The sequence below is a fragment of the Megalobrama amblycephala genome, linkage group LG2 (genome assembly GCF_018812025.1).
Source record: "Megalobrama amblycephala isolate DHTTF-2021 linkage group LG2, ASM1881202v1, whole genome shotgun sequence".
NCBI lineage: Eukaryota > Metazoa > Chordata > Actinopteri > Cypriniformes > Xenocyprididae > Megalobrama > Megalobrama amblycephala.
In genome coordinates, this window is record NC_063045.1 from 58,534,928 (window position 1) to 58,553,643 (window position 18,716).

At 36.7% G+C, this 18,716-nt stretch overlaps 1 long non-coding RNA gene and 1 pseudogene across 1 annotated transcript; one reads left to right on the plus strand and one right to left on the minus strand.

The window, feature by feature from the left end:
- Window positions 1-618: 618 nt before the first annotated feature.
- Window positions 619-13,679, minus strand: LOC125262459. Its single transcript, XR_007183564.1, has 3 exons — window positions 13,598-13,679; window positions 13,370-13,486; window positions 619-2,556 (listed from the first exon to the last, which is right to left on the minus strand). It is a non-coding gene; the product is annotated as an uncharacterized LOC125262459 (long non-coding RNA).
- LOC125262457 lies at window positions 4,069-17,944 on the plus strand (annotated as a pseudogene).
- The last annotated feature ends 772 nt before the right edge of the window (window positions 17,945-18,716 follow it).

Here is an 18,716-nt window from a genome sequence, read left to right on the forward strand (position 1 = left end):
AACATCAACATTATAATATTATTTAAAGGTTTTTTGAAACAATTTATATTGTGAAAAGCACTAGCCTCTATAAATCAAGATTTGCAACTGGTAAAAAAAACCCACATTTAGACACATTTGCTGGCAGTTACTAAGAAAACTGAACCACTGCAACTTAAACAATTCCTCTTTTTCATCACAATAGAAAAGACAGCTGGCAGATTTTAAGGTTTGCATGCCTAATGAATTATTGTGAATGTAAATGAAATAAAAGTGAAAATGGAAAATGTTATCTTGATGTTCTCTCTCTCTCTCTCTCTTTACATCTGCACATGGCCCTTTTGTAGTATAAATAGTGTTGGCTGTAATTATATTGAGCTTGACAAGACCAATGTAAGTCTTAACATAACGAAATACTGAAAACTTACACGTGTTTGACTTCAAATCTCATATGATGTCAGAAAGAGCAAGCTTATTTTCAAAGAGGGAAATGTTATAACAGAATTGAACAGAAAGCGAGCGACCATGACATTATGCATGTGCTCTTTCTCAGTAAAAGCAAAAAAAAAACTACACAGTGAAAATATGATAATTATACTTACATTTTAATAAAAATAAAAATCGTTAAGAATGTATTATGTAACCCTATGAGCCTTATATGAAAGACAGATGCTGGAAGGAAAGATCACATTTAGTGGTATGGTACCTGCGTGAAGTTGGCCCCCCACCCAACGCAAAACGTCTGCAAAATAGTCTCAATCGTTTGTGCTCCGTTTGTGCTGCTTTGTTTTTTAGATATATCTATTAAAAGAATATTTATAAAATCTCAGGTCAATCAGCCCCTCACATGCTCCAAATTCACCACAAACGGTCGCAATCGTTTGTGCCGATAAAAGTTTTCAAATTAAGTCTCTGTTTGCTTTCCTCCTTTTCAGTGACAAGCGCGTGTCAGAAACGGAAAGTTGTTGCATCAAAAAAGCTGCATCGGTCCGTGTAATTCCTTCATTTAATTAGCCTACGTCAAGAAAAAACGACTTATTTAATTGTCTAACTAAACCAAATCGAAAAAACAAATATAGGCATTCGTTTAATTTTATTTTACTTTTAATTTGAAATCACATTGCTCCTACTATTTCTGTTAAATGTCTATGCTTTGGTATATAGCCTAATAGTCACTATAATATGCTCTTATGCGATTTGCATTTGCAGCCGTTCAGTGTCATTCATTTCAATGCAATCAATGTCTAATATTTATAAAGCGAGGCAGCACAAATGAAACGTTTATCGGCACAAACGATTGCGACTGTTTGTGGTGAATTTGGAGCATGTGGGGGGCTGATTGACCTGAGATTTTATAAATATTATTTTAATAGACATATCTAAAAAAACGAAGCAGCACAAACGAAACTTTTACCAGCACAAATGAAGCACAAACGTTTGAGACTATTTTGAGCAAATTTGGAGCATGTGGGGGGCTGAGGGACCTGAGAATGAATACCCAATTCTTTTAATATTTTAAAAACCAAAGCAGCACAAATGGAAATTTCACCAGCACAAACGGAGCACAAACAAACGAGACTATTTTGGGTGAATTTGGAGCATGTGGGGGGCTGAGTGACGTCATCGCCTATAATTCAAAGTCTAATATTTTAAAATCGAAAGCAGCACAAACGAAACAAACGTTTGAGACTATTTTTGGTGAATTTGGAACATGTGGGGGGCTGGGTGACCTCAGAATGACCTATAAAAGTTATTTTCATATTTTAAAAACCAGCACAAGCAGCACAAACGGAAATTTCACCAGCACAAACGGAGCACAAACAAACGAGACTATTTTGGGCGAATTTGGAGCATGTGGGGGGGCTGAGTGACGTCATCGCCTATAATTCAAAGTCTAATATTTTAAAATCGAAAGCGGCACAAACGAAACTTTTACCGGCACAAACCAGCACAAACATTTGAGACTATTTTCGGTGAATTTAGAACATGTGGGGGGCTGGGTGACCTCAGAATGACCTATAAATATTATTTTAATACCTAAAAAACTGAAGCAGCAGAAACGAAAATTTTTACGGCACAAACCAGCACAAACGATTGAGACTATTTTGCAGACATTTTGCGTTGGGTGGGGGGCCAACTTCACGCAAGTTTTAAGCCTACATGTCTGCAACAGCATCTTTCTGACTCAAACACTACATCAGAAAACTATTTAGTTAAGTTAAAGAAATAGACTGACTTTTATAGATATAAATCTCAGATTAAAGGTAAAAGCTGTCACTGGGGTGGTACCCTTTCAAAAGGTATATCTTTGTACCAAAAGAGTGCATATTATTAGTACATCAAAAGTATATAACAAAAGTGTAAATATTAGAACCTTTTTAAAGGGTCCCGTTCCAGTGACAGCTTTTGTATAATGAATGTAAAATGCTTTAGAGAAGTGCTTTTAGTTTTCATGCTGACGTCTAAAATCTTAAAATCTCTTGAATCCTCTGAGCTCTTCTTATTTGTTCCTCTCTCATGGTCTCGATCACGTGTTGGTTCCGGAATTGAAGCCTCTGGACCCACTCTTCACGTAACCTGAAGGAAAACATTGAGTCTTTATGATAAAAGCGCTTTACTGCTGTATTCTCACATAGACTTTACATTGGCGAGTCTGATATATATACACTCTAAAAAAATGCTGGGTTAAAAAATTGACAAACCCAGCGATTGGGTTGTTTTGACTTAGCAGTTGGGTTAAATGTTTGACCCATTTGACCCACAAATGGGTAGTTTTATTCAACTCAACTATTGTTTAAAAATGACTGTATTGCTCGGAATACAGTTGGAAGTTAACATGTTTATTAAGCAATAAAAATTAAAATGTTTTTATTGCTTATTAATAAATGTTCACCTTTTGATTATTACTGTTGCCTCTATTAATTGTGTGTCTTTTGGGTTAATTTTAAGCCAGCCATATAGTCATTTTTAAACAATAGTTGAGTTAAATAAAACTGCCCAGTACATTGGTCAAAACAACCCAATCACTGGGATTGTCCACTTTCAACCCAACTTGGGTTGTTTTTAACTCCAGCATTTTTTAGAGTGAACTTTTAATTAGCATTTTCCCTTTCTGGTCTTTGAGGTAGAGTTGTTGTGTAATTAACAGTTTTTTCATAACAATGTTGCCACTGCTGTAAATTATGACTTTTAACACAGCAAACTGCAGGTTCAAAGTAGCTTCTCCAGGTATTTGATCAGAGTTTGGCGCCTGTATTAATAAACCCTTGGCTTTGAAGCCTGTTGCGGTTCATCTGTACCAACAATCTATATATTCATTACACACTCAGAAAGCCGCACTCGTCTCTACAGCTGTCTCTACCGCAGCACGCTAACATTGATTTGAACGAGGTCCAAAGCCTGGAGATTTGTACCCATGTTGTATACTAATCCACCCTGACCTTCCTGAAGTGACAGTGAGGAAACACTAGAGGGCAGCAAAAACAAGCAACAGAAGCCTGTCTGGAATTACCCAAGAACCTTTGGATGCTTTTCATTTCCAAAAGTAAGACACTGTTCATGGATCCTAAACTAGGTCAGAAAAAACAATTATGAGTTTCTTCTGTCCTGTAAGTTTGATTTTGTGACTTGTGGTCGTTTATCAAAATTATATTTTCATTTCAGATTAGTCAACCTAATCTTTCTTTGCAAACACACCTTATGTTATTGACAGTCAATCAATTAAAGGGCTTCCTTGTGACAGGGACTCACATTCAAAACAGCCACTAGCAAGTGAGAATGCAGCTGTGGCCCACCTGGGTTCAGAAACAAATCTGAATTTACTCAGGAGTAGCGAGTCTCTTGATAAAGTCACTGACATCAAGCCTGCACCAAGTAATCCAAACATTGGCACAGAGGTCCATGAATTCCCAGCTGCTGAACGCACACCATTTAGCTCGACTAACTTTTTGAGCAAACATTTTTTTAGCAAACACAGCTCCCCTAGTGGTGCCGTGGCTGCTAGGGTAAGTCCTTTTAATTACACACCAAGCCCCAGAAAGAGTGGTGCTGACAGCACAACTCCTAGGCCTTCTCAGATCCCAACAGCCAATTACAAGCAATGCAAAAAAAAAGGAGACACTAAAGGAGACACGACTGAAAGCGGGTCTTACATTGTCACCTCTGTGTAAGTTTGGACTTACTCATAGATCTTTATTATGACAGCCAGAAAACACTTTATTGCAGACTCTGGCCTTGTTTATGATTTGCTTTGTGTTTTTGTGGAGACAAAAGGACACTTTCTTAGAACTTGTTGTTGCACCCTGCATTAGGCAACTTATTCTCGCCGGCTGATTCCTGGATTTACGGCTAATGGTGGAATATTTAGGATGCTGTTAAACTTCTGGTGGAATTCAATACTAATGCATTTGAAATCAAAAGCTGTAAACCTGTATTAATTCAAATGTTAAAACTCATTCTTACTGTTGCATATTGTACGTTACATAATGGATTTTGTCCTTGCATGAACCGATTCAGTTGGTATTTCCTATCAAGATAAACATTTCTGTGGAAATATGACCTGTACTGATAGCTGTAAACAGTCAGTGAAAGACTTGCCCCATGAACGCAATAATGCGTTTTATTTTTAAACTGGGTACAAAGACATTATTCTACTCTTTAACCAACGAACATTAAAAGGACATTTGAATACTGGCATAAAGTTAGTTTGAAGTTAGACTTTTGATATTCGCAAATTTAAGGACCGTCTTTAAAGTTACACCCGAAATTGGTATGCACGATTCTACCTTCAATAACATTTGAAGGGAATAATTTACAGTCATAAACCCAACTGTAAAGTGTTCATCTACATGTCGGCTATGATACACTCCCTTTATATTTTTTTTATATTTATTAAAATAAACTGTCAAATCTATTTTTCACTACTGTATATACACTCATACATAAATATGCCATAATTTAAAGCTCAATAACATTTGAAGGGAATAATTTAGAGTCAATGTTATTTAGCCTTAAATGATGGCAAATATAAAAGGTGTGCATCATAGCTGACATGTACATGGACACTTTACAGTTGGTTTTATGAATAGAACATTTATATAATAAAACCAACATTTATATTATGAAACCAACTTTACAGTTGGTTTTATGACTGTAAATTATTCCCTTCAAATGTTATTGAAGGTAGAATCGTGCATACCAATTTCGGATGTAACTTTAGAGACGGTCCCTAAATTTGCAAATATTAAACGTCTAACGTCAAACCAACAGGCCATCAAAAAGCGCTATTCTTCCACAGCAATAACTGACGGGTTAACCTATAGTGATATATCTGTATTATGTAATATACGTTGCCTTATAAAAAATGTTCATGAACTTCAGCATTGCGTGATATTATTTCAAAGTGATTTCCGTCATTTTTACAGATAATAAATTGTATTTACCTGTGAAAACAAACCTGGAAAGAGACGTGAGGCTTTGAGGAGAAAAACGAGAGATTCTTCATGCATTCCAGTGAATTATTAATGGGATATAGCCTATCGTAAATTATATCGGGAGAACAGACACAAATGTCCATTATATATTGTCCTTTTTAATACTATTACAGTGGAATGAAAGAGACAAAAGAAAATAATCACGAGGATAGAAAGCAGCGACTGAAAAGAGGTCTACATAGATATTCTTGCTATAACATGTTACGTTAAAATACCAAGCGTTACGTTATTCTCATGATGTCTAAAAAATAAAACAAGAAAGAAAAATTGACAGCTCATTCAGTGAAACTGACGGATAAGCTTTATTTGTAGGGCAACCTTATGATTTGAAACGATTAATTTTAGTCTTTTTAAATGGAAGTTCCCCAAACAACAATAATTTGAAACGCAGTAGGCTAGTCAGGAATAAGGTGGATAGAAAACCTATGTGTTAAAACATTCCAACCATAGACATTATAATAAACACTAGACGCCCCATTGGCCACTGGATCATATGTCAACGGCGCCGCCATATTGTGCGGGGCAACGTTCCCATAATGCTCATAACTGGGATTAAGAAAAATGCCTGCTCCGTGTGCTGCTTGAAAAACCACAGCTCGTCCGTTTACTTGTTTGTTAACAGCGCAGTCTTGCCCCGCACAATATGGCGGACTCGTTGACATATCGCAGCAACAGTCCAAAGCAGCTAATAGGGTGTCTACTGTATAATGTCTGATTCCGACACCCAAAGTGAGGAATTCACGTGACTGGAAAGAAAGGGAGGCTTCGTTTTTCGTTAATCTCATTTCTCTGAAAACAATATGCACATTCCAAGCAAAGCCGCTCAGCAACAACATCCGCCTACACAAGCATATCAGGGAGCAGTTATAAGTGCATGAACAGGAAAAAGTCAGTTGGGGTGGGTGCTAGTTCTATGTAGGATAAAATCATTCAGGCACCCCTGGCCAAAATGAACAAAGCTATGTGTACAAGCGTAGTGACAAACTTCCGCTAGCGCCAGAAGTCGGCATACCGGTTTCCGGTTTCCTTCCTGTCTTTAACTGCTATAGTAAACAAGCAAGATTGAGTGTTGCTGGTGTATGGAAAAAGAAATAATGTGCATGACACATCTAAGTTTCAAAGAACTGAGGGTGGATCTACGGAGCACTGCTGTGCTGTGTGCCACTTTGCTCTGCTTCAAGTTGGTATAAAGGCCAATTCACACCGCGGTGACAAACGCCAACAAACACCAACGAACAAGTTGGCCGTTGGATTAAGAATTCTATGAGGAAAAAAACCTGTCATGTTCACACTGCCCCAGCAAACAAAAGTACTAAGCTGAAATCTGAAGCGCTGTAGGCATCTGATCGCAACCTATTGCGTTGCGGTTGGTAGGCCTATAGGCTACGCTACACTGTTTTTTAAACTTTTTTTTAGCACGACCCTTTTTATTTATGTGACCCATAGGCCTATACAACCATGTAGCTAAAGCCAAAACAAATGAATTTAAAACAAAACTGAAGGTAAACCTTTGTTGCTTTCATGGTGGTTATACCTCTCTCTTTCGGTGAAATCGAGCAGTGCTCTTGCTGAATGGCACGGATTGCAATACTATGGCGTTATTTTACTGTCAATTGTCGAGAGCACATTATTGTGATGCGAGAGCATATCAATGTAATGCGCGAGCGCAAATCTGTCCGCTCGCGCGCGGATTTCCTCTGCTTTCACGCAAATTTGGACGTGCGCGCTCAAATATACAGTGCTCTCTTATGAACTGCCTCTCCTCTCGCTCAGATATTGCGTGTGCACGCTCAAACTGTTTCCTGCATGCTCAAACGTGTCCTGCGCGCTCAAACTGCACATGTGCGCTCACGAATCTCTCTGTGCTCTTGCAGAAATTAATTTGCTTTTGGATTAAACGCTGTCAAAAGTTATAAACCAATCAGAAGAGACGACTGATCCATGAAAATGCTACATGGAATCTTATTGGCTGAGAGTGAACTGCGCCTGGAATTCTTTCGACAAAGACATGTATTTTATTTATTCACAATTTAATAATATTTATCAAATGTAACCTAGTCTAACTGCATCACATTACAGGTCAAACCCCTATTTATCTAAACAAACAAACAAAAAATGTTTCTTAAAGTTATTGTGGTCATACGTTTTGTGTTAACATTTTACAATAAGGTTTTTATTTGTTAACATTAGTTAATGTATTATCTAACATGAACTAACAATGTGCAATACATTACTGTAATTATTAATCTTTGTTAAAGTTAAAAATACAGCTGTTTGTTGGTTGTTTACTTCACAGTGCATTTAATAATGTTAACAAATACAACATTTGATTTTAATAACGTATTAGTAAATGTTGAAATTAACATTAACAAATATTAATAAATGCTGAAGAAGAGCAATTCATTATTAGTTAATGTTAACTAATGCAGTTAAATAATGTTAACGCAACCTTATTGTAAAGTATTACCAACAAACATCTGATTTAAGACCGAACAAGATCAGGGTCAAATCGTCATTCCCTTAATACTTAATGTGGAGATCACATACCACCATAGTCAATTTCTTTTGAGGTCTGGTATAAAAATGACATACAAAAATACCTAAGCTCTTGTGTATGCACGATTAAGCAAAAGAACGCGATCTTATTCCTAAATGACAACGATTCGGTTATGTCTATTAAACCTTTTGAAATTACAATCATACCAGAATATTTAAACCTGCTTTTGCATTGCTGCTGAAAGCAGTGGTCATGTAAGCTATATGTTTTAAACAGCTTCACAAAGTGTTTTCAACAACATACTATTGCTACATCTGTGTTGCAAACATTAAATAATAATGCAAGTATTGCAATAACAATTTATAGTCTGAATATACACTGATTTCAGCAATTAAAATAAGTAGCTAAATGAATGTTGAAACTAATGTTGTTACACTGTTCTGCCAGTAGGTGGTGACCAGTGACTGTTAAAATGTATTTGATGTATCAGAATCATTAATTCCAGACCTCAAAAGAAATTGACTATAGTGGTATATGTGATCTCCACATTAAGTATTAAGGGAATGACGATTTGACCCTGATCTTGTTCGGTCTTAAATCAGAAGATATTTGTTGGTAATACTTTACAATAAGGTTGCGTTAACATTATTTAACTGCATTAGTTAACATTAACTAATAATGAATTGCTCTTCTTCAGCATTTATTAATATTTGTTAATGTTAATTTCAACATTTACTAATACGTTATTAAAATCAAATGTTGTATTTGTTAACATTATTAAATGCACTGTGAAGTAAACAACCAACAAACAGCTGTATTTTTAACTTTAACAAAGATTAATAATTACAGTAATGTACTGCACATTGTTAGTTCATGTTAGATAATACATTAACTAATGTTAACAAATAAAAACCTTATTGTAAAATGTTACCTATTTTTTTTTTTTTAATTTCAACACAAAACGTATGACCACAATAACTTTAAGAAACATTTTTTGTTTGTTTGTTTAGATAAATAGGGGTTTGACCTGTAATGTGATGCAGTTAGACTAGGTTACATTTGATAAATATTATTAAATTGTGAATAAATAAAATACATATCTTTGTCGAAAGAATTCCAGGCGCAGTTCAATCTCAGCCAATAAGATTCCATGTAGCATTTTCATGGATCAGTCGTCTCTTCTGATTGGTTTATAACTTTTGACAGTGTTTAATCCAAAAGCAAATAAATTTCTGCAAGAGCACGGAGAGATTCGTGAGCGCACATGTGCAGTTTGAGCGCGCAGGACACGTTTGAGCGCGCAGGACACGTCTGAGCACGCAGGAAACAGTTTGAGCGTGCACACGCAATATCTGAGCGAGAGGAGAGGCAGTTCATAAGAGAGCACTGTATATTTGAGCGCGCGCGTCCAGATTTGCGCTCGCGCATTACATTGATATGCTCTCGCGTCACAATAATGTGCTCTCGACAATTGACAGTAAAATAACGTCATACAATACAGATTATTGTAACTTTTATATATTTTTTAAAGTGTATTTTATTTAAGCTGCTTATATAAGCTGCAATGTTGCGTTTCCAGTGCTTTGTTGCGTGAGACGTGGGCACGATCAGCAGTCTTTGCAGGGGACTTGCCTCATCGTCATGGCAACGGTGCTTGGCCAGGTCAGATTACATCAGAGTTTGTTGGAAAACTTTGGACCTGCCTCCGCACACCCTGGCCGCGTGCAGGCCAAATTTCGAGACCTACGCGGACAGTCCGTGTGCAACAGCGCATGCGCAAGCAGTAGGCTATAGAAGAGTCCACTAGGTGGCAATACGCACAGCATTGAGCACAGTGTTCAGCCGTCAAAGAAGAGTGTGAAAAGACTGTTTTAAAAACAACACGCTTCAAAAGAGAAAAACACGACAATGGACAGCGAACTTGACGAGCGTTTGTGCGAAGAGATTAGAAAGTAACCACATTTGTACAATGCATGTTTAAAGAGTACAAAGACTTGTTTAAGGTGGCAAATTCATGGAGGGGGATAAGTAAAATATGGGAAAGGATGCACTTCTTTTCTTCTCCGATCATGCCCAGTGAATGTCATGTTGATGACAAGTAAAGCATAGAAAAAAGCTGTACTGCGCATGTGACGAACGCGGTCATCCGCGCACATCTGTGGTGTAGTATACTTTGAAAGATGCGCGTGAGGTGTCCGGGCGCGGAAAGTGAAGTATACCCGGGGCTTTAAAAGAACCGGCGAGGCGGCGTCCCGCCCTCCTCTGACTCTGATTGGCCGTGATTCACGGCTCGTGAACCTGAAACAAACCAATCAAACCAATGATGGCAGCGAGTATTACCCAATCAGGGGCAGAATAGGACGTGTCTTCACACAATGCGGATGGGGTGATTTGCATGGGATGCTGCATAATGTGGACCTATGTAAAATACGGGTCATTGTGCCTGTAAATACGATTCCGTATTTCACTGGACGGGTGGCAACCCTACTTTTTTCTCACTTGCTGCTGGATTTACAATGTACGCTCGTCTTGCCAGGACTGATCGACTGGAATATGTTGTTGCAACATTACAATGGCCATATGAAAGTATATGTGTGCACACAATGGGGTCAAACGTAATTCACCCCAAACACTCGCTTTCACCCCAAAATGGCGGAAACGCAGGGCTGCTGCTGGGTGCCGGTGTTTCTTGTTAGTGTATATTCTTTGATTGAAACACCGGCGCCCAGCAGCAGCCCTGCGTTTCCGCCATTTTGGGGTGAAAGCGAGTCGGCAGTCCACTGGTTTCTATGGCAATATCAGCTGCTTTGTTAAAATAAAACGTACATTAAAGCTGAAATCCAACCTGAATGATGACAACACAGAATAAAATACTATCACTAGTGATCATCAAATCCTTTTTACAGTTTATTTTACACACTTTGTGTTTGTCTTCCACTTTTTTCACAAAAACTTTGCTCAAGTATTCAAAGCAAAGCGATGTTAAAGGGACAGTCATCCCATTATAAAATGCGGTTATTTTTTTTCCGGCATCACCGGGGCCCTCCCTCAGCCCGGGGCCCTGGGCTTAAGACCAGGTAAGCCCGTGCATTAATGCGGCCCAGTCAGTTGGGTTAAATTTCTTTAAAAGGCTTATAAACACTGAATTATTACCAACATATGGAGTTAAATTAACGACATGCATCAGAAAAATTGGGAATGTTGGACAATAAATATACGAATATAACAGCTTGATTTTGCAGTTTTGTCTAATGTCCGTTAAAGCAAAAAGTGTCCAAAAGTGTAAATTATGTGATAACGGACACAGCAATGCATCATGTGTTATAAGATCATTATGTTTGTAGTGTGAACCATTAAAACGTACAATATAGCCTATTTCAATTCAGACCTAGATACTATTAGTACTATTACTCCACTAGGTCTGAAATATATTGTTCGCTGCAAACATGATGATCTTAAATGTATTAATTATTAATTTACTATTAAATGTGTAAAGTTGCATAAACAGGAAATACTCAATAAAGAAGGCTAACTACGTTACCTCAGATGCATGAATGGTTGGATTCCACAACTGTCCACAACATATAAAGACAATACAACATTTACTGTGGAAGCCAATTTACTGGTGACATAATTAAAAAAACTGTTCTATTGCGCTTCTGATTTGGCAGTGAAATTCGCCAATTTTGAGTGCGTAAGATGTGAAGGATTCTACGGTCCAATTAGTATTTTCACCCCATAATGGAGCGCCATCTAGTGGCTGTTAGCCAAAAAGTATCAAAGTGTCGCCTCTTGGGTTCATGCATAGACAGTAAAAGAAATGGACACAGCGACCCCATTGGAACTCAATTGAGACAAGTGAAGCCCATTTTTAGCGATTTTTAGCACTTCCGTTTCTGACGCGCAGACTCAAACTAAGCTTGATGACGTCAGCAACCTGTCTGACAGATGTAAATCTTCTAGTAGCTGTGCGTGCTAACTGCCATCGTTAATCTTGCAGAGACGGCGAGCTTGAGCGGGGAGTTCTTTGGCGTGAGTGAGCAGGAGTAAGTATTCTGATTAATTATTTTGTATAGTATTTTAAAATGTAACGCCAGTACGCCATATTAAGTTAATGCATACTATTGCCTGCGAGCTTCTCCTCCTGTCTGTACGGTAATTTCTCTACTGTGCGACAGAGAGTCGAGTGGTTATGACGCAATCGTTAGCCTATTTTTACAAAAACTGTTTCTACGGGGCCATAATGTAACATAGAATGTAATGGAGACCTTTATACATTGTCGTGTATCTTTAGAAATAAATAATGGACAAATGGAGTCTTTAAACGCCTCAGATGTAAAGTTATTCGCTGTCAAAGTGACGCCAAAATGAATGGGAGTCAATGGGATGCTAACGCAAGTGAAGTTCTGCTTCAAGATGGCGGCACGCGGCCGACTTCAACTTCCGGTCGACTTCCTTGGGCACTGGGGGTGTGTCTCAATCAGTTCCCTAGCTCCCGAGCTCGTGAATCAGTACATCGTGTACACGAATTCGGGCACTGATAAGGACAGTAAAAGATGCTGGTTCACTACACATTGGGACACTTATGACTCTATTTCCGGCGACGTGACAATGTCCTCATTGTACAACATCACTACTGGTATTTATGAACAACAACAGAGCTGATATTTTTCTGACATTACTTGTAATGTTATTTAAAGTACATTATGATTAATTATTTGCTTGTTACATATACGTGCAACATTTCAGCCGTGAATAAATTATAAATGTTAGCTAGATTATGTTCATTACCTGTCTAGCGATGTATGTTTATGCTAAAATATAATAAAATAACGGTTAGTATTTTTAAAAACATCTATCGCATATCGTTATGTGTAATGAGTTGGCTCACGTGATTCAAGTTTCGCGCTTCAGAACTTCCGTTAAGGGAGCATAGTGAGCATCGATGCTCCCTGGTTTTCACGGTGCATTGTGGGACTTTTCAGGGAGCGAACGTTTCAGTGCCCTGGAAGGATTCTGCGATTGAGACAGCCCTTAAAATGGCCGACTCCCTGGTCAGTGCCCTGACTACTGAACTAGGGAGCTGATTGAGACACAGGGCAAGTTCATGTCGTTCAAGCTCAAACCGGTGCGCAACGTTTTGCTACGGGTTTCCGGGTTGAACGACGTTTCCTGGAAACGGTGTGCAACGGGTTTGAGATTCTCTTGTTTGGTGGGTGTGTCGAAAATGTTAGCCCAATCAGCATCGACATGTATACCACGCGGTATTAAAGAAACAGTTCGTAAATGTATTTAACATCAAAATAAATTCATAAGAGCAAGAAAATTATATAACGAAAAACTTTTGATGTTGTGTTGTGTAAACATGTTATTTACAATTCTTTTGTGGATCCACACTTACCTTCTTGTGATGTAAATCCTATGTGTAAATGTCTCTATGATGAAAATACCGGACCCTGTCAGCGCGCGCAAGATTTGAATGGAACAGGAGCGGGAACGAACGGCTCGCAACGTCAGGCTAAAAAATAAACAGTTTGGAAAAAGAATAAAAAAATATACAACTTTGAAATTCTGATGTTATGTTCTGGCATATATGTTATTTAAAATAGTATTATGAATTCAAGCTTACCATTTACGTTTTCTCAGCCTCAGAAAATAACGGACGCTCTCTGCTGCTGCGCGCGCAAGAGAAGAGCTGCTGTGAGGCAGTGGGGGAGGGGAAAGAACAGACCGGAACAGACTCGAGAATCAAGACAGTAAACGATTCCAAAAAGATTCGATTCAGTGGCGTCAGGAATTGAGAGTCATTCAGCTCAAAATGCGAGTCCTGAAACGTCCGTGCGTGATATATTATGAGAACATAAATACTAATAACATTATATGGACGTTCTGAGTATGTTGTTCTAAGAACGTTTTCTATCAACATTATGAGAACGTTCATCAAGTACAAATAACGTCCTAAGGATGTTCCAAGAACATTGTTCCCAAAACGTTTTATGATAACATTATGAAAACATTCAGAACATACTAATAACATAAGGACGTTCTGAGAATGTTGTTCTTAGAACGTTTTCTATCAACATTATGCGAACGTTCAAGTACAAATAACGTCCTAAAGATGTTCCAAGAACGTTGTTCCCAGAACGTTTTATAATAACATTATGATAACATTCAGAAAATACTAATAACGTTATAAGGACGTTCTGAGAATGTTGTTCTAATAACGTTTTCTATCAACATTATGCGAACGTTCATCAAGTACAAATAACGTCCTAAGGATGTTCCAAGAACGTTGTTCCCAAAACGTTTTATGATAACATGATAACATTCAGAAAATACAATAACGTTATAAGGACGTTCTGAGAATGTTGTTCTAATAACGTTTCCAATCAACATTATGCGAACGTTCATCAAGTACAAATAACGTCCTAAAGATGTTCCAAGAACGTTGTTCCCAAAACGTTTTATGATAACATGATAACATTAAGAAAATACTAATAACGTTATAAGGACGTTCTGAGAATGTTGTTCTAATAACGTTTCCAATCAACATTATGCGAACGTTCATCAAGTACAAATAACGTCCTAAAGATGTTCCAAGAACGTTGTTCCCAGAACGTTTTCTATAAACGTTATAAGAACGTTCCAAAAACATTATTTTAATAACGTTTTGTACTAACATTCACACAACTTTTAAAGAACGTTAGTGAATGTTCTGGGAACGTTCCCTGTTAGCTGGGAGTATATTGTTTGCACGTTTATTTACATTAATGGCAAAATAACTTAAATAAAAAGAGCACAAGTATAGATCTGAAACTTCTTTAAATTCTGTCTAAATCATTTAGAAATTGTCTTCTGGTCCATTCCCTTAGGAAGGTGTGCTAGACACTGATTAATGTAACATAAAAATACTATACTTATATATTTTGCTATTGTATTGTGGAGTGATACTTTAATAAACTTTCAGACAAATCTTACAATAGGTCTATAGTTTTTGGCACACTTAGTCAAAAGTCGAAGGCAAGCGGCAACTATAGTTGCTGGTGGGCAAATTATATATCATGGCCAAATGGGGTATGCTGTGGATAGATTAATAAATCAAGGTTATTGGTCTTGTTTAGTGTTTCTTGCTTTCATAATATTCCACCTAAAACATACACTCTAAAAAATGCTGGGTTAAAAACAACCCAAGTTGGGTTCAAAATGAACAAACCCAGTGGTTGGGTTAAATGTTTGTCCAACCTGCTGAGCAGTTTTATTTAACTCAACTATTGTTTAAAAATGACTATATTTATTGGCTTAAAATGAACCCAAAATAAGTTGGAAATTAAAAATCCGACACATAATTACTAGAGTTGGTGAACATTTATCAGGTCAAAAGGTGAACATTTATTAATAAGCAATTTAATAAATGTTTATTGATTAATTATTGTTCATTACACTTACTAATAAATGTTCATTTATAAAACATTAAATAAAGGTTAATTTCCAACATACTTTGGGTTCATTTTAAGTGAGCAATACAGTCATTTTTAAATAATTGTTGAGTTAAATTAATCTGCCCAGCAGGTTGGGCAAACATTTAACCCAACTGCTGGGTTTGTCCATTTTCAACCCAACTTTTTGGGTTGTTTTTAAGAGTGTAACTTCACCCTTTAACTGACATCTCTATAAATAGAATAAAATGAATAAATCTGTCAAAAATTGGAGATGAGAGTGCAATTTTTTCCACAGCTCTGCTGTCCCACCCCCATTTCTCGTGTAAGTTTTTCTTAATTCTGTTTATTTTTTATTTATTTATTTTCATTGCCCTGCTGGGGCAACTTAATGGCTGCACTTTGTTCTGCACTATGTTCCACCACTTTAGAACAAATGGATTTGTTGTTTGTTGTTTTTTCATATTCAAGATATTATAAGAGAGATGCAGATTCTTTGTGTTCACATCAAATGTTCTTCGACTTTTAAACATAATAAATCTGTTTATGAATAAAGGTTGATCAGTTGAAAGCAGTTATTTTGAGTTAGATCCCAAATTTCCCCCTCTTATTTAAATTTTACATTGAGGGGATGCATACAACATATTTGCCTACTGGCAACTATAGTTGCCACACATTCAAATATGATTTTCAAGAAAGAAAAAAAAAAAAAAAAACTTGGGGAAAATAAATGCAGAACATGTTCACATAGGACACTATTAACACGACTATATGCATGAAACCATTCAGAAAAATTTGGGCACAAATGGGTTAATGTATTCATGCAATTACCCTAAAAGTTCTGTAGTCCTTTTATCAAATAATTAGGACTTCCTTCCTTAGGATTTCCTGTGGTTCTGCCTTAAAGTGGTGAAAGGGGTGAAGAATCGCTAGCAAGTACAGAGCAGCTGGTGAGGTGAGTACGGTTTTGTAAGTCAGTAATATCTGATCTGTAAAACTAGTACAATTAAAACTATATGAGCATATAACTTTACATATAAGTATCTGATTTGTATTAAATATGCTGAGTATTATATTTAATAAAATATAAATGTAATTGTTTAATAATACTGAATATTGTCTTATTTTTGTCATTTATAAGTCACTTTGGATAGAAGCATCTGCTAAATGAATAAATGTTTGACTAATAATACATGATATTTACAGGATAAACAGAGCACTTTGGACAACATCAACTCAAGCAAAATGTCTTTTGATGATTATTACAATTATTATGACAAGAACTCAAACAAAATGAATGAGTCTTTTGATGATTATTACAATTACAGCATCAACTCAAACAAAATGAACGAGTCTTATGATGATTATTACAACTACAGCATCAACACAAACAAACTGAACGAGTCTTATGATGATTATTACAATTACGTCAACAACTTAAACAAAATGAATGCTGATTATTACAATTTCAATGAATTTGATCTGAGCAAGACATACTCAGTGTCTCCAGAGGTGAGGAATTCTATGAGTGTGATTTCTCTGGTCGTCTACAGCCTGACGTTTCTCCTCGGAGTTCCTGGAAACATCTTTGTTGTGTATATTGCTGGAATGAAGATGAAGAAGACCGTTAATACAACATGGTTTCTCAATCTAGCGACAGCTGACCTCCTGTGTTGCCTTTCCGTACCGTTCAGTATGGCTGAGATCCTTCTTGACCATCACTGGCCGTATGGATCCGTCATGTGCAAGATTCTCCCCTCTGTTGTAGTTATTAACATGTTTGCCAGTGTTTTCACCTTGAACTTGATTAGTCTAGATAGGTTCACCCAGGTGATCACACCAGTTTGGGCTCAAAATCATCGCAATTTGTTCCTTGCACGGCTGTCCTGTGTAGTGGCCTGGGTTCTGGCTTTGGTGCTCAGCTTGCCCTTTATGATATTAAGACATACTTTCACTGATGAGGATTTCAACACCACACATTGCACGTTTCATGCTGATGAAGAAGACTCTACAACATCTGGATTGTTGAGTATCATCAGATTTGTGTTTGGCTTTTTGATACCTCTCATATGCATCACATCATGCTATGGAATCATCGCACGCAAGTTAGGCAGCAGTCATTTTCGCTCTGGCAGAGCGTTTCGCATCATGTTGGCTGTTATTGTGGCATTTTTTCTGTGCTGGCTGCCGTATCACATGGTGGACTTAATAAAATGGTACGGAGATAAATCAATTTTTTTAACAACTTCGGCAGTGGTCCATTGGCCATCTCTTTGGTGTATATCAACAGCTGCCTGAACCCCATTCTGTATGTTTTCATGGGGCAGGATTTTAAGAACAAAGTTAAACTTTCTCTAAGACGTGTTTTTGAAAGGGCTTTTTCTGAAGAGGGAACGCAGATGTCGCAATCCACCCAGCAAATGCACTCAGTGTAGTGAAGATATGAACTCAGAGTTTTATCTGTTTAGGTCATTTCTCTATACCAAATCTGTGCAATTTCTAACAAGACTCTTTTCACTTGCTTTGATATATATATATATATATATATATATATATATATATATATATATATATATATATATATATATATATATATATAGTATTATTCTCAGAATCATTTTCTTTAACAAAATACTCATGTAAAGTATCTTGACAAAAATATTTTGCCTTTGTTATTTCTCTTTAAATAAAAAAGAAACTTAAGACATGCAAAAAAGCACAAGTAGCTTTTTATAGCTCTTTTCAGTTGGAAGTGTTTTTTCATTTGTCAGGAACTTATAAAACTTATTCAGTGTATCGAAAACATCTGCAATGAAAAAATATGATAGCAAAGGAATATTGTTTTATGTTACAATTATGTTGCATCTTTTTATTATGTTTCATCTTTGCATCGTTGTTTTTTCTATATTTAAATGAAGTATTAATTCATTTAAATAAATAATAATTATTATTAAAGATTCAAACATTTTTAATTTGTACAAAAAGATTATACAGTGTTATATTTGGGCTGAATACTTTTGACTGGTTAATGGTGTCATTCTTTGGCCAAATATTAATGAGAATAAACTGTAGGCTATCATTGTCTCAGTCAAATGTTTTCATGTCGGCTATCATGTAGGCTATCAATCTACACTCTCTTTCTTCCCACATAGCCTAATAAAACCATTTAAACCCAAATCAATATTTAATGTCAGACTGTTTTTTAACTGTTTTTTAAGGTTTTAAGGTTTGCATGCCTAATGAATTATTGTGAATGTAAATGAAATGAAAGTGAAAATGGAAAATGTTATCTTGATGTTCTCTCTCTCTTTA